This window comes from Carica papaya, chromosome 3, assembly GCF_054855325.1.
Source record: "Carica papaya isolate Zhongbai chromosome 3, ASM5485532v1, whole genome shotgun sequence".
Taxonomy (NCBI): domain Eukaryota; kingdom Viridiplantae; phylum Streptophyta; class Magnoliopsida; order Brassicales; family Caricaceae; genus Carica; species Carica papaya.
This window is the reverse complement of record NC_142311.1, coordinates 26,256,419-26,269,707: the sequence shown is the minus strand read 5'-3', so window position 1 is coordinate 26,269,707 and position 13,289 is coordinate 26,256,419.

The following is a 13,289-nucleotide window of genomic DNA, read 5'->3' as shown; positions in this document are numbered from 1 at the left end:
TTACAGAACTATTCCTGAACCGGAATTGCGGTTGCAGGTGTCTGTTTCCACTGACCGTGAGATGTCAAAAGCACACTTTTAGTCTTTGCAAAAAAATAAAATAAAATTACTAAAAGAAATAATTTGTTTTTAATTTTAAAATTTTTATTTGATAATGTAATCATGACCCATAAGAATTTATTGAGTTTAAATTTGGATATTTATTTTTAAATAATTTCATTTATTATATTTAAATAAGATAATCTTTAATTTTATAATTTTTTAAAAAAAAAATAAAATTTGAGGAATTTAAGATTTTTTTAATTTAAACCCAATACATAGAATATCTTCGTGATTATCTTTTTATGCGTTATATAATTAAATTAATTCTCATTTAAAAACATTTTATATGTTTTAAAGCAAAGTCCCACGTGTAGAGAATGCAGCAAAAAAAACAAAAATTTACAAAAAAGAATTATCAACAAAATATGCACTAATTTATTAAAAAAGAATTAAAGTCCAGAAAATGGCATAGATTACTTATTTTGGTTCACTCATTTTTAATTTAAAATTAAAGAAAAATAAAATAAAAGCCAGTTAAAATAACATAAAGACTTGAAATAAATTTGAAAAGAAAAAATTAACTCACCCACTGGAAATCCACTGTTTAAGACATTAAATATTTATTTACAAAAGAGCAACATTCAATGATTGATTAAACATTTGTGAATCTTAATGAATCCTTCATGCACAGGTAAAAAGACTGAAATTAATAATTTCCATCTAGTTACCTGAAAAATAAATTAATTTTTTATTTCTTTATTTTCATATTTTAATATATTATGTTATACGTAAATATATAATTATATTTAATTTATTTTATTTTTTTTAATTTTTTTTTGAGGTAAATATAACAATATCATAATCTAATAATTTATTAGTTCAAAAAAATATAAGAGTCCATGACAAAATTACTCAATCATCCATTATCAACTTATGGCATTGAATATTCATTTGAAAATCAAAACTAAATATGTATTCCAATTCATATTCAAAAATTGAACTAGTTGACCTCCTTTACAAAAAGAACGAAGAACATAGTAGAAACGAGCAAAACATGAGAGAGTAAAAAAATGAATGCATAACATAAAAGAATTATCTACTTTCTACACACTGTACAAAAAAATTTTATCACTAGTATATATATACAAGACAGTTAATCACCTACAACCAAAAGACAACATCACATATGAATGGAAAACAAATATAAAAAACTATACATATCATCAACAAATACAACAAACTATACATTTCATCAATAATCTTATATCCTCCCCTCAAGTTGAAGCTTGGTGAATGTCATTCAAGCCCAGCTTGAAAAAATGACAATGAAAAACTAAGGCAGAAAGAGACTTTGTAAAATTGTCTACCAACTAAGAATTAAAGGGGACATGCTGCAGAAGTATAAAGACTTGCTTGAATTGATCGCAAACCAAATAGCAATCTATATCAAAATACTTCATTCGTTCATGGAATACAAGGTTTTATGTAATGTGTACAGCAGTTTGATTGTCACAGAGTAATGGAATTGGTGAAGTGAGAGGAAGCTTGAAATTTTTTAGAAGATAGGAAAGCCAAAGTAGTTCACATGTTGTAGAGCTCATACTACAGTATTCAACTTCTGTAGATGAACGAGAAATAGTAGATTATTTTTTAGTTGTCAATGTAATGAGAAAAATGTTAGATCCTAATTGAAGAATAATTAATTGTGTAAATTAAAATAATCACCAAAAAAATAATATTATTATTAATAGAAAAACTGACTGTAAAAAAGATGAGCATATGATTTTACGTGGAAAAATCCCCACTATAGAGGGAAAAACAACATGTCAAATTCTGAACTAAATTCACTATATTTAAAAATGAGTACAAGGTAATCCACTGAGATTAAACATAAAAGATGAAAAATTAATTAATTTATTTCCCCTTTTGTAATATGTGAGAGAGAGAGAGAGAGAGAGGAAATCCTTAAAAAATAATGGGACGGGTTGACTTTGGTAGATTAGAAATAATGATGAGAGAGAAAATAATAAAAAAAAACAAAGCCCCTTATTTTCTTCTTTCTAGATGGCCAAGATTATATATATGTGTATAGATATATAACTCTATTTCTCTTTTTCCTTTCACTCTCATTTCTTTTTTTTTTCTCAAGCACACACACAGACTCTCCTCCTTTTTTTTTCTACTTTCTTCTCCACTTGGTTTGCACTTATCCACTTCAAGGCTTCTCCTTTTATAGGTGAGAGATGTTGTGAAGATCAATTTTCTTGTCTAGAAAATCTTCTAAAATCCTGTGAATTTATTTTTTACCAGATCACTAAAAATACACAAAATGTCACCAATATATCATTTTTTATTGAGTTTATGGTTTCTCTTTATCTTGTGCTTGATGGTGATGGGTTGGAACTAATAAGAGGAGCCTATAAAGATATAGTATCCTGTTAAGGATCTTTTAATATCAATACGTAAAGCCCAATCAGCATCCTAGAAGGCCTTTAGTTGAAAACAACCATCAATAGGAAAAAAAGACATTTGAAAGGATAACTCATTAAATACTGAAGAAGGAGAGTAGTAGCATCCTAATGATGTTAACATGGAGCATTTACAAATTGGCTCAACTACTGAAATGTGTAACTTATATCTGGTCTGGTAAGATTAAGATATAAAAATCTGCCAACTAATCTTCTGTATTGCTCTGGATTAAAGTAGGGAGTGCCTGCTATAGTAAACTTGAAATTCTTGGGCAGTGGAGTGAAGGCTGGCTTTGAACCTAACAGACCTATATCATGTAAGTATCTATATATTCTTTAGTTGATTGAGAAAAGTACATTTTTCATAACTGGTCATCTCAGTGTTAAGAAAAAATTGTGTAACCAAGATCTTTAATGGTGAATTGGGCATGAAGAAATTGTTTCACGGCATCAATATCTACTTCACTAGTTTTAGTGATAAGGACGTCATTAACATAAACTAGGAGTGCCACAAATAAGGTAGAAGATGATTTAACAAAAAGGCAATGATCTAAGAAGGATTGTTGAAACCCAAACTTCTGCAATTGTCTAGTAAATTCGATGTTCCATTGTCTAGAGGTTTGTTTAAGGCAATATAAAGATTTGAGCAACTTATAAACTTTACCAGGTTTAGTTTTAGTGTAGCCTTTAAATGATGACATATACACCTCTTCCTCAATAAAGCCATATAGGAAGGCATTGTTTATATCAAGCTGATGTAAAAGTCAAACATAAATAGTTACAACAACTATAAATAAACAAACTGTGACTAATTTTGCAACTGGTGAAAAACTCTTTGAATAATCAATGTCAGTAATCTCATTATAACCTTTTTGTGATCGATCGTGCTTTATATATGTATATATATATATCTCCATACTACCATTAAAATTAAATTTTACCTTATATGGCCATATATCCATGTTTGATTAGCCTCTAAAACATCAAGTTCCTTTTAGATGGCCAACAATCATTCTGTTTTAGTACATGTCTGCTTATAAAAATATGGTTCTTTAATAAAAGTGACAATAGCCAAAGAAGCCAAATATATGTTAGATAATTGGTTATTGTGAAGGAAAGGGTAAGTTGGAGGAGTGTAAGCATTACCAGCAGTAGTAAAAGATATATTAGTAGAATAGAAAGCATATGTATTACATGTATCATGAACATGGGAGACAAAATCATTTAGTCATATATGTGGTTTTCTCAATCTTGAACTGTCTCACTTACTGAACTATTTCAAACTAAATTGGAGAAGATATAGATGATATACTTATGTAGGAATTAGAGAAGGTACTATGTTTGATGAAGAAGTATATGGTGTTGTTTGGGAAGGTTTATCATCAATAAGTGAAATAGGCAATGGTAAAGATAATTCATAATTTGTAGATAAATTGGTAGAAAAAGGGAATTCATTTCCATGAAAAATGGCATCTCTAGAAAAGTGTATTTTGTGATTATCAATGTTGTATATTTTGTATGCCTTTTGACATATATTGTCCAAGAAAATGACATCTAAAGGCCATTGAAGAAAATTTGTATTTGGTATGAAAAATGTTAGTGGCAAAACATAATTATTTAAAAACTCTGAGGCTATGACAAATTGGTTATTCGTTATATAGCTTCTCAAAAGGTGTTTTCCAATGTAGAAGTGAAGTGAGTAGCCTGTTTATAATATAGGTGGCTATGGTGATAGAATTAACCTAAAATTTTAAAGGAAGTTCGGATTGAATCATGAGTGCTCTGGCTATTTCTAACAAATATTTGTGTTTTTGTTCAACTATACAATTTTTTGGATTGTATAAACACAAGTACATTGGTGAATGATGCCAAGCTAAATAAAAAGAGATGAGGCTTCATTGTTAGCCCCGTTTTCAGTCCTTACAATTTTAACATAGGTTTAAATTTGACTTTCGATCCTATTAAAACATAATTTAAGAAAAATAGAAGTTTGATGCTTGTTTGAAGCAAAAACGCTCATAATGCTCTAGTAAAATCATCAATTATGGTAGGAATGTAATGTGCTCTAGGTAAATAAACAACTTTATGAGGACCCAATAAATCAATATGCAACAAATCAAATAGTTTTGTTATTGATGAAAAATTCGTAGGAAACGATAATTTGATTTATTTAGATGGAGGATAGAATGGAAAAGCTTGATTTGAATTGAATTTTTTATTCATAATACTTAGTATATGCTGCAAATCATTGATAGATACATGCCCAAGTCTTTGATGCCAAAGATATAAAATAGGTGTAGAAATATTGTTTACACAATGTTGTTCAACATTTTTAAAAGCATGTAATCTAACATTGTGAGTCTTTGAGTAAGTTGAAATTTTCTTTTACTAAAATATGATTTGTTCAAAATATATAATCTCCCTATAAATTTCCCAATTACTAAAATCTTTTCACTTTGCAAGTCCTGCAAAACAAAATGGTTAAAGTACAATAAAAACTTCAATTGAACATCAATGACTAATTTGTTAACAAAAAATAAGTTAAATTGAAAGTCAGGCACAAGTAAGGTGTTTTGCAGTTGAAGTTTGATGGTAAGGGCTATTGTTCCCATATGCTGAACTATTTTAATGGTTCCATCAGGTAAAAAAACAAGTGTAGGTGAATCAATTTTTGTGAAATATGATAAGAGGCTTTTATCTGTACACATATAGCTAGATGCTCCTGTCTCAACTATCCAATAATTTTTATCCATAAGAAATAATGTACTAAAAATATAGTGGATAATCGAATCTGCAAAATCATTAAAATGGGAAAATTTTACTTGGTTGGGCACCACATGCTTGTCTTTCATGTATTTGTTAATTTCCTTCTGTATTAAATATTAGTTAGAAAAGAATTGTGTTCCATCTTCTTCTGTAACTCTAGATCTGCTTGTGAGCTGAGTAGTATACATACACAATTGGCCATCTGTTTCCCTTTTTTCTCTTTAAATTCCTTGTACCATTGTGAATAACTATTCAGCTTGAAGCAGTTTCTCTTACATGGCAATTTTGTCCATAGTGTGAACAATGACATGAAAGTTTAAAGTAGGTTTCCTTAACATACCCATCTTTACCACGATGTGTATAGTGTTGTTCAATTTTTCCAAATTCCTTTCTAGACATGAACTTAATATTATTATCCTCCTTTGCATTGCATTCTTAGCTAACATTGCAGCATTGTTAGTCATGTTTGTGTATGTGATGTGAACTTTCTGTTGTTTCAAAACTATTAAATATGTTTTACTAACACTAGAAAAAAGTTTCATCATCAATATTTTATTTATTATATGATCATACAAATCATTTAATCCCATTAAAAATTGCATCAATTTGTTAGATGAATTCATATCAGCAACTATTTTTCCTACCCCACATGTGCATTCATAAAATGACCTAAACAACTTAATTCATTCCAAAGCCTTTTTGGTTTCGTAGAGTATTGGATCACAGTTTAACAACCTTGTATTATAGAATTGATCTCTCTCTATAAATGACAAATTATAGGTCCCATTAAATTCACCAAATTGTGCCTCAATCTCCTCCCATAATTGCTTAGAGCTAGTGGTGTATAAAAAAACTTATACAATATCTTTAACTATGGAGTTCAAAATCCAATATTTTACCATATAATCCACCTTTATCCACTTCTCATAATTTGAAGAAGTTTCATCATGCATGAAGCATTTTTTATTTATGAAACTGAACTTAACTTTGGCTCCTAAAGCAATCCTCACATATCTACTCCATGATAGATAACTGTTCCCTATTATAGGTATAATAACAGGATTCATACCTGGATGATTTAATCCTTGTAAGAATAAAAGATTATTTTTATTTCCTGCTCTAGTTTGTTGAGTTTGTCTTGATTGTGAACCAACATCAAGTCTTTACTATATGTCGAGTAGTAGAACTAGTAAAATCAGTAAAACACAAGCAAATGAAACATGAAATATTGTATATCCAAATCCTAGATCGATTGTTTGATACCATGCACAAAAGGAATATAGAACATAGTAGAACCAAACAAAATAATAGAGAAAAAAAGTGAATGCATAACAGAGCATAGCAAAACATAGAAGAATAACATAATAGAGCATAATAAATGTGACAAGAAAATATGAGAGAAGAAGACAAAAAAATTTTATTATCTACTTTCCACATATTGCATGAAAGGATTTTACCACTAGTATATTGTTGATGTGTCTTAAATTTTGGCAATATTTATCTATATTTTGGAGATAATTTATTGAATTTTTTTTTGTATTTATCCTGAAAAATATTTGATATATATCATATAGAGTTTTTATTTATTAAGAACTCTGTTAGTCTTTCTATAAATAGATTTGTTAACCTATTGGTGATATACTCTTAGATTACACAATGAAATTCTTTCTTGTCAGTCTTACCCGTAAATGTAAGCACACTGCCGAATTACGTAAAATTCTTACATTCTTTTCTTTTTACTTTTATTTTGGTGTGATTGTGCATACTTTAAGAATTAATTTTTCTCAACAAGTAGTATCAGAGCATGGGTTTAAGTTGGGTTCGAGAGAGAGAGAGTCTACGGATCTACAGATCAGATCATACAGAAGAAATAGAGGTGGTAGCCACCATGGGAGGTGTATCAGCTCAAATTCGTTTGAAAAGTGGCAATTTTTTGAAGAAGAAAAATGGGTCTTGTGTACAACTTGTAACCAAAAGGTCTGCAGGCGATGACAGCTGACAGGGGTGTTCAGAAGCTCGTCGGATCTGCAAAGAGGAAGAAGGAACCGCAGACGGTTTCAGTTCTGACTAAAAACAAGAAAAGAGGTCGGATCTGACTAGAGTTGCGGCTTTGTGTGACAAACGAACAGAGAGAAGCCAGAAGAAGTCGTTTGTGTGAAAAACTAGGGCTGAAAAAGGAGAACGCGCGCTAGAGAAGACGAACCAGTGCAGCGGCACCCAATTCCCTCGAGGCCCAATTTGCAGCATTCCAAGCAATATTTCAACGCATTTTTACCAGATTTGTGACGGATTTGTTAAGTCGCATGTTTTTGTGCTTTTTTGGTGTTTTCTGGTAGCGATAAGAGGCGGCCGGTGGTCACGTGTGTGACAGCATATGAAGGAGAGCGTGGCGGCATATGGAGGTGCGTGTTGTGTTTTGGTGGTTGCATTTAGTGATTTTTTATATAGTATTGACTCCTTGTGAGTATTTGTTTGCTTTCTGATAGGTTTTTTTTCTCTATTTGATTTTTTGGTACACTGTCTAGCGATTCGAGATGATATCTACAAAATATAAGATAGAAAAGTTTGATGGTGGTACAAGTTTCAATTTGTGAAAGATTAGAATGAGATTGTTCCTGATACTACAAGGTTTGTGGTGGGCAATTGAAGAAAGATATCATGAGGGTATAAAAGAGTCAAAAAATGCAAATATGCAGGTTATAGCCTTATGTACGATTTTTATGAGTTCAATGACAATGTCCTGCGAGAGATTGCTGAAGAAATTTCAGCTTCAGCTGCGTGGAAAAAATTAGAAGATTTGTACTATGTAAAATAGTTGATGAATTGTTTTTATTTGTAGAAAATATTATACAATTTCAAAATGAGTGAAGGTGCACCCATCAAACAGTACATTGGTGAGTTTAATTCTTCATTTATGAACCTAAATAACATAGATATTAAAATGAAAAATGAGGATCATGCATTAATTGTTTTATGTTCATTATCATCTTCTTATAAAACTTTTGTTGATACTCTACTGTATGAAAATGCTAGTATTTCACTACATGATATTAGCAATGCATTAAAATCGAAAGAGTTGAAAAGAACTCTACTGAGTATAGGACAAAAGGGGAATGTTTGGTAAGTAGGGAAAGGACACAGAGAAGAGGTAAATCAAAATCTAAAGGTAAAAAGGGAAATTATTTTGAGTGTGGGGAGAAATGTCACTTTAAGAGAGACATCTCATGCTGAAGAGAGAAAAAGAGCAGGAAAGTTATGCTAATATAGTCGACATGGATAATTCTGATGATGGTGATAGCAGTAGTGTTGGGATAGTTTTATTTGTGAATTCGATCATAGAAAGAACTCCTGGATTCTTAATTCATATGCTACATTTTACATGTTCCACATAAGCATTGATTTGCTACTTACAAGTAGATAAGTGGTACCATGTATATGGGAGATGACAGTTCATTATCTGTAGCTGTGATTGGTATTATCAGATTAAGAATGTTTGTATCATCAAGACTATTGAGTGTTGACATGTTCCTCAAATAAAGAAGAATTTGATTTCTCTTTCTACATTAACGACTTAGGGTTACAAATATCATATAGAGAATAGTACTTTTAAAGTGTGTAAAGGCTTCGAGGTACTCGTGGAAAATAATTTAGAATCTATATTTTATGTTCTACAGGAAAATTGTAGCATCAGGGAGCAGTAATTAAAATCAATTATGACATCTATGTTTGGGTCATATGAGTGACAAGAGGTTATCTGTTTTGAGCAGGTAAAGTTTGTTGAATGGGTATAAAGAAAAAACTTTGGATTTATATAAACATTATGTGTTTGGCAAGCAGACTATATTGAAGTTCAACAAAAAGGCAGTGCACAAGACTAGAGGTAAGTTGGATTATATTCATTCTAACTTATGGGGTTCATATAGAGTTTCCTTCAAGAGTGGTGTCAGGTATTTTATGACATTGATTAATGATTACTCTAGAAAAGTATGAGTGTATTTTTTGAAATTCAAGGAATAAGCATTTTTAATGTTTTCATATGGAAGACCATGATTGAGAATCAGACAGAGAGGAATATCAAGTGTCTTAGGACTGATAATGGATTAGAATTTTGTAATCATGAGTTTGATGACTTCTGCAGTACGGAAGGTATAATGAGACACTATACTTGTGTTGGGATACCACAACAGAATAGTGTTGCAGAACGTATGAATATGATGCTTTGTGATAAGGCACGACGCATGTTGTCTTATTCAGGTGTGAGACAGAAAATTTGGGCTAAAGCTATGAATACTGCTAGTTTTTTGGTTAATAGATCTTCATTCACAGTTATTGAGAGTAAGACTCCTTTTGAGATATGGTATAGATCACATACTAATTACTCTTAGTTGAGAGTGTTTAGTTGTCCTACTTATGTTTATGTTAAGGATGGTAAGTTTAAGTTGAGGGTAAAGAAGTGCATATTTCTGGAGAATGCATATGTAGTGAAAGGCTACAGGTTGTAGTTTAGTGATCCCAAGTCTCCAAGGTTGATTATCAGTATATATGTGACATTTAATGAGTCTGTTTCATTAGAAGGGGAAAATAATAATAGAATTAGATCACGGTGTCAGAAAATAAGCAGAGTTAGAAGTTCAATTTTATGGTCTAAGAAATGAAGTGCATGATCTTAATCAAGAAGGTGATAATACACCTCATCAATAACAACCATATAATATTGCTACAGGCAAGGAGATAAGGTAAATTAGATGACCATAGAGGTAAAAGAATTAGGTTGCATATAACTTGTCAATTGCAAGACCAGTTGATTTGTAGGAACTAAGGAGTTCAGATGTTGATTAGATGATTGGTGTTGTATGTGAGGAACTTAATGGTAGATGTCACTTCATTTAGGGATCAGAAAGCAAGTTTAGATGCGGTCTAAACTTGGCTGGAGTATGTGATACTTAGTAGCGCTCCAGTTGGGGCATGTTGGCAAGATGATGCAACAAGATAGTTAGTTGCTTTGATGATAGTTAAAATTCAAGCAAAGGGGAATATTTGCTTATGTGTCTTGAATTTTGGCGATATTTATCTATATTTTTTGGATAATTTATTTAGATTTTCTTTGTATTTATCGTGAAAAATATTTGATATATATCCTATAGAGTTTTTATTTGTTAAGAACTCTGCTAGTCTCTCTATAAATAAGTTTGTTAACCTATTAGTGATGTACTCTCAGATTACATAATGGAATTCTTTCTTACCAGTTTTGCCTGTGAATTCAAACACATTGACGAATCATCTAAAATTTTTATATTTTTTTTCTTTCTGTTTTTACTTTAGTGTGATTGTGCATGTTTGAGGGATTAATTTTTTTTAATATATATATACAAGATAGCTAATCACCTCCAACTAAGAGACAACACCACAAATAAATGGAAAACAAATATAATAAACTATACACGTCATCAAGAAATTGAACAAACTGTACACGCCATCAATAATCTTACAATCTCAAATCTAAATATTGAAGTTTAACTTCCAAACATAATATATTCAATATTTTCAAATTTTGAAACAAAGTAAACTTAAAGATAGTCAAACTAAGAAAGCTTATAAATGACCTATTATATTTTTACAATACTTATAATAACATAGAATAGTTATTATTCTTATATAATACTAATTTAAAATAATTTTAGAATGTTAAAATGTGTTTGAAATGTTAAAATGGGGGGCAAGCGTGGTTTGGTCAATCCCCTAAAGAGATAATCTTCTTAAAATTCTAAAAACAACTACCAACATGCAAATCTCATAAATAAAAATGTTTCACATAAATAAAGGCCTAAGCAAAAACAAAGAGAAGATTCTACTCTAATATAATGACCGAAAATCAATACTTAATTTGATTACGGTACTAGTTATATAACTCTAGTTGAATAATTATTGCTTTAAATTATTATAATATGAAAATATTTTTAAATGCTGAAATGAAAAAAGATGGTGCCAAAAAAGAATCTAAATTTGAATTATTAATTCTACAATTATTTTAATAAATAAATATTAATTGAATTATTTATTTTTTAATTCTAAAAGTATTTGAATAATTCATAATAAATAGAATATCACAGTTACATTTCTTTTCAAAATAACAATTTACTAGTATATAAAATACATACAAAACTCAGAGAGCTAAAACCTTATCAATTTTTAATATTTTTCTTGTATAATGACTTTGATAATAAAAGAGTCTCATTTCTTTGTTGTCTTTTAGTTGATACATATTATAACTACCACTTTGTTAATGCATTTTTGTTTAATTTCATTATTTTTATAGATAATCTAATTTAAATTTTAATAACACAAACTAAATATCATAAGAGACATTCAATATGATAAAACCATGTAACTTCATAGTTAATGCAACTAATATTTGTTGTTTTGATGTCATTAATATTGAGGTGCATTATCTATTTCTCTAAACACCAAATTTATTTACAATTGATATTGAATATTAACGAGCATGATTAAATTTTTGGGTTGGTTTCATTGTCTAAAATCAATTAGACAGTATGTGTCATTTTTATATAATGATAAAACTTTTTACATTTAGATTATCAATATAGATCATACATGTAGCGCCCGGGAAATTGAAGAAGAAAAGAAAAAAAAAAGGGGGGGCCACGTCAGCAGCCACGTCAACAGTCCCGGCCAACCGGAACCTGCCACGTGGCAAGACCACGTCGATCCGGGACGGGCCACGTTGGCGATCCGCGTATGCGCGATCGGACGGCCCAGATCAAACGTGCGATCGGACGGCCCAGATGCAATCGCACGGACGGTCCAGATTCAATCAAAAACGGACGGCCCAGATTAAATCAAAATGGACGGCTGAGATCAAAAGGTAAAAGGGTATAAAAAAGACACCCACACCAGACCACAAAACCCTAGCCGCCTGCCCTCGCCGGAGAAGACGAACCAGAAGCCGGCCGCCGCCACCCGCCGCTACACCGGAGGGATATTCGACCGCCGATCGAGGTAGATTTCATACTCCCGACTTGTTTTTCCACGCTGATTTCCCCTGTGGCCAAATCGGAGCCAAAATCCCGGCCAAACGGCTGGAAAACACGGTCGAAGCCCAGCGGCGCCGCCGCGCCCCTCCTCGGTTTTTGCCTCCGATGAGGCCCTTTCCGGCCTCCGTTTAATGCAATTTTTATATCACCGTGATCACCATTCTTTTCTCTACAGGTTGATTGGAGCCGAATCACCAAAACACAAACTTCACCGGAGAGCCGCCGCACCCGAGAGCATCGTCGCTGGTAAGTTTCGGTTTTCCGTAATTTTTTTGGCCCCCCGAGGGCCCTAGAGTTGTTTAATCGCAAGGATCGATGCAAGTGTGGCCGAAAACGGCCAAACCGAGGAGAATCGCCGCCGCTTGCGGCGGCGCCGTCGCTGGAGCACGGCGGAGCCACCGTGCCGGAAATGCGATATTGGCCGAAAGGGGCCCTGGGCCTAATTTGGGATTTTTTGGAACACGTGCAGGTACCAGTAGTGCGTTTCAGTTCTCCGGGAAAAATTCAGGGAAATTTAGGGACAACTTGTAGGCGCACTGTGAAGCCGTGTTCGGACCCCGAAACGTGTAAGGACCCATCACCCTATTTCCTATCACAGTTTTAAAGTTCAATAAATGATAAAACGGTATTTCATGAATCGACGAATGTGTGAAATTGCTTAGGGTCGCTAATGGAGCCCGAGTCTAGTATGTTTGTCGGTTAACTGTTATTTGGCCTGTTTTACAGTTTTAAATGCAGTATGAGGTTTAATGTTTTTATTTTATAGTTTCGTGTGCATATTGTACTGTTTTATTGATTAGGGATTGAATGACTGGGATATTGATGCTGTATGTTGTCTGTTTGGCATAAATTATTGTTTTGCTTGTTTGTATGTGGATTGATGATGCTGACTGAGGGAAAAGAGAATGATAACTTATGTAAATGGGTAATTGTATAATGTGGTCAGCCTGACTAGATATCC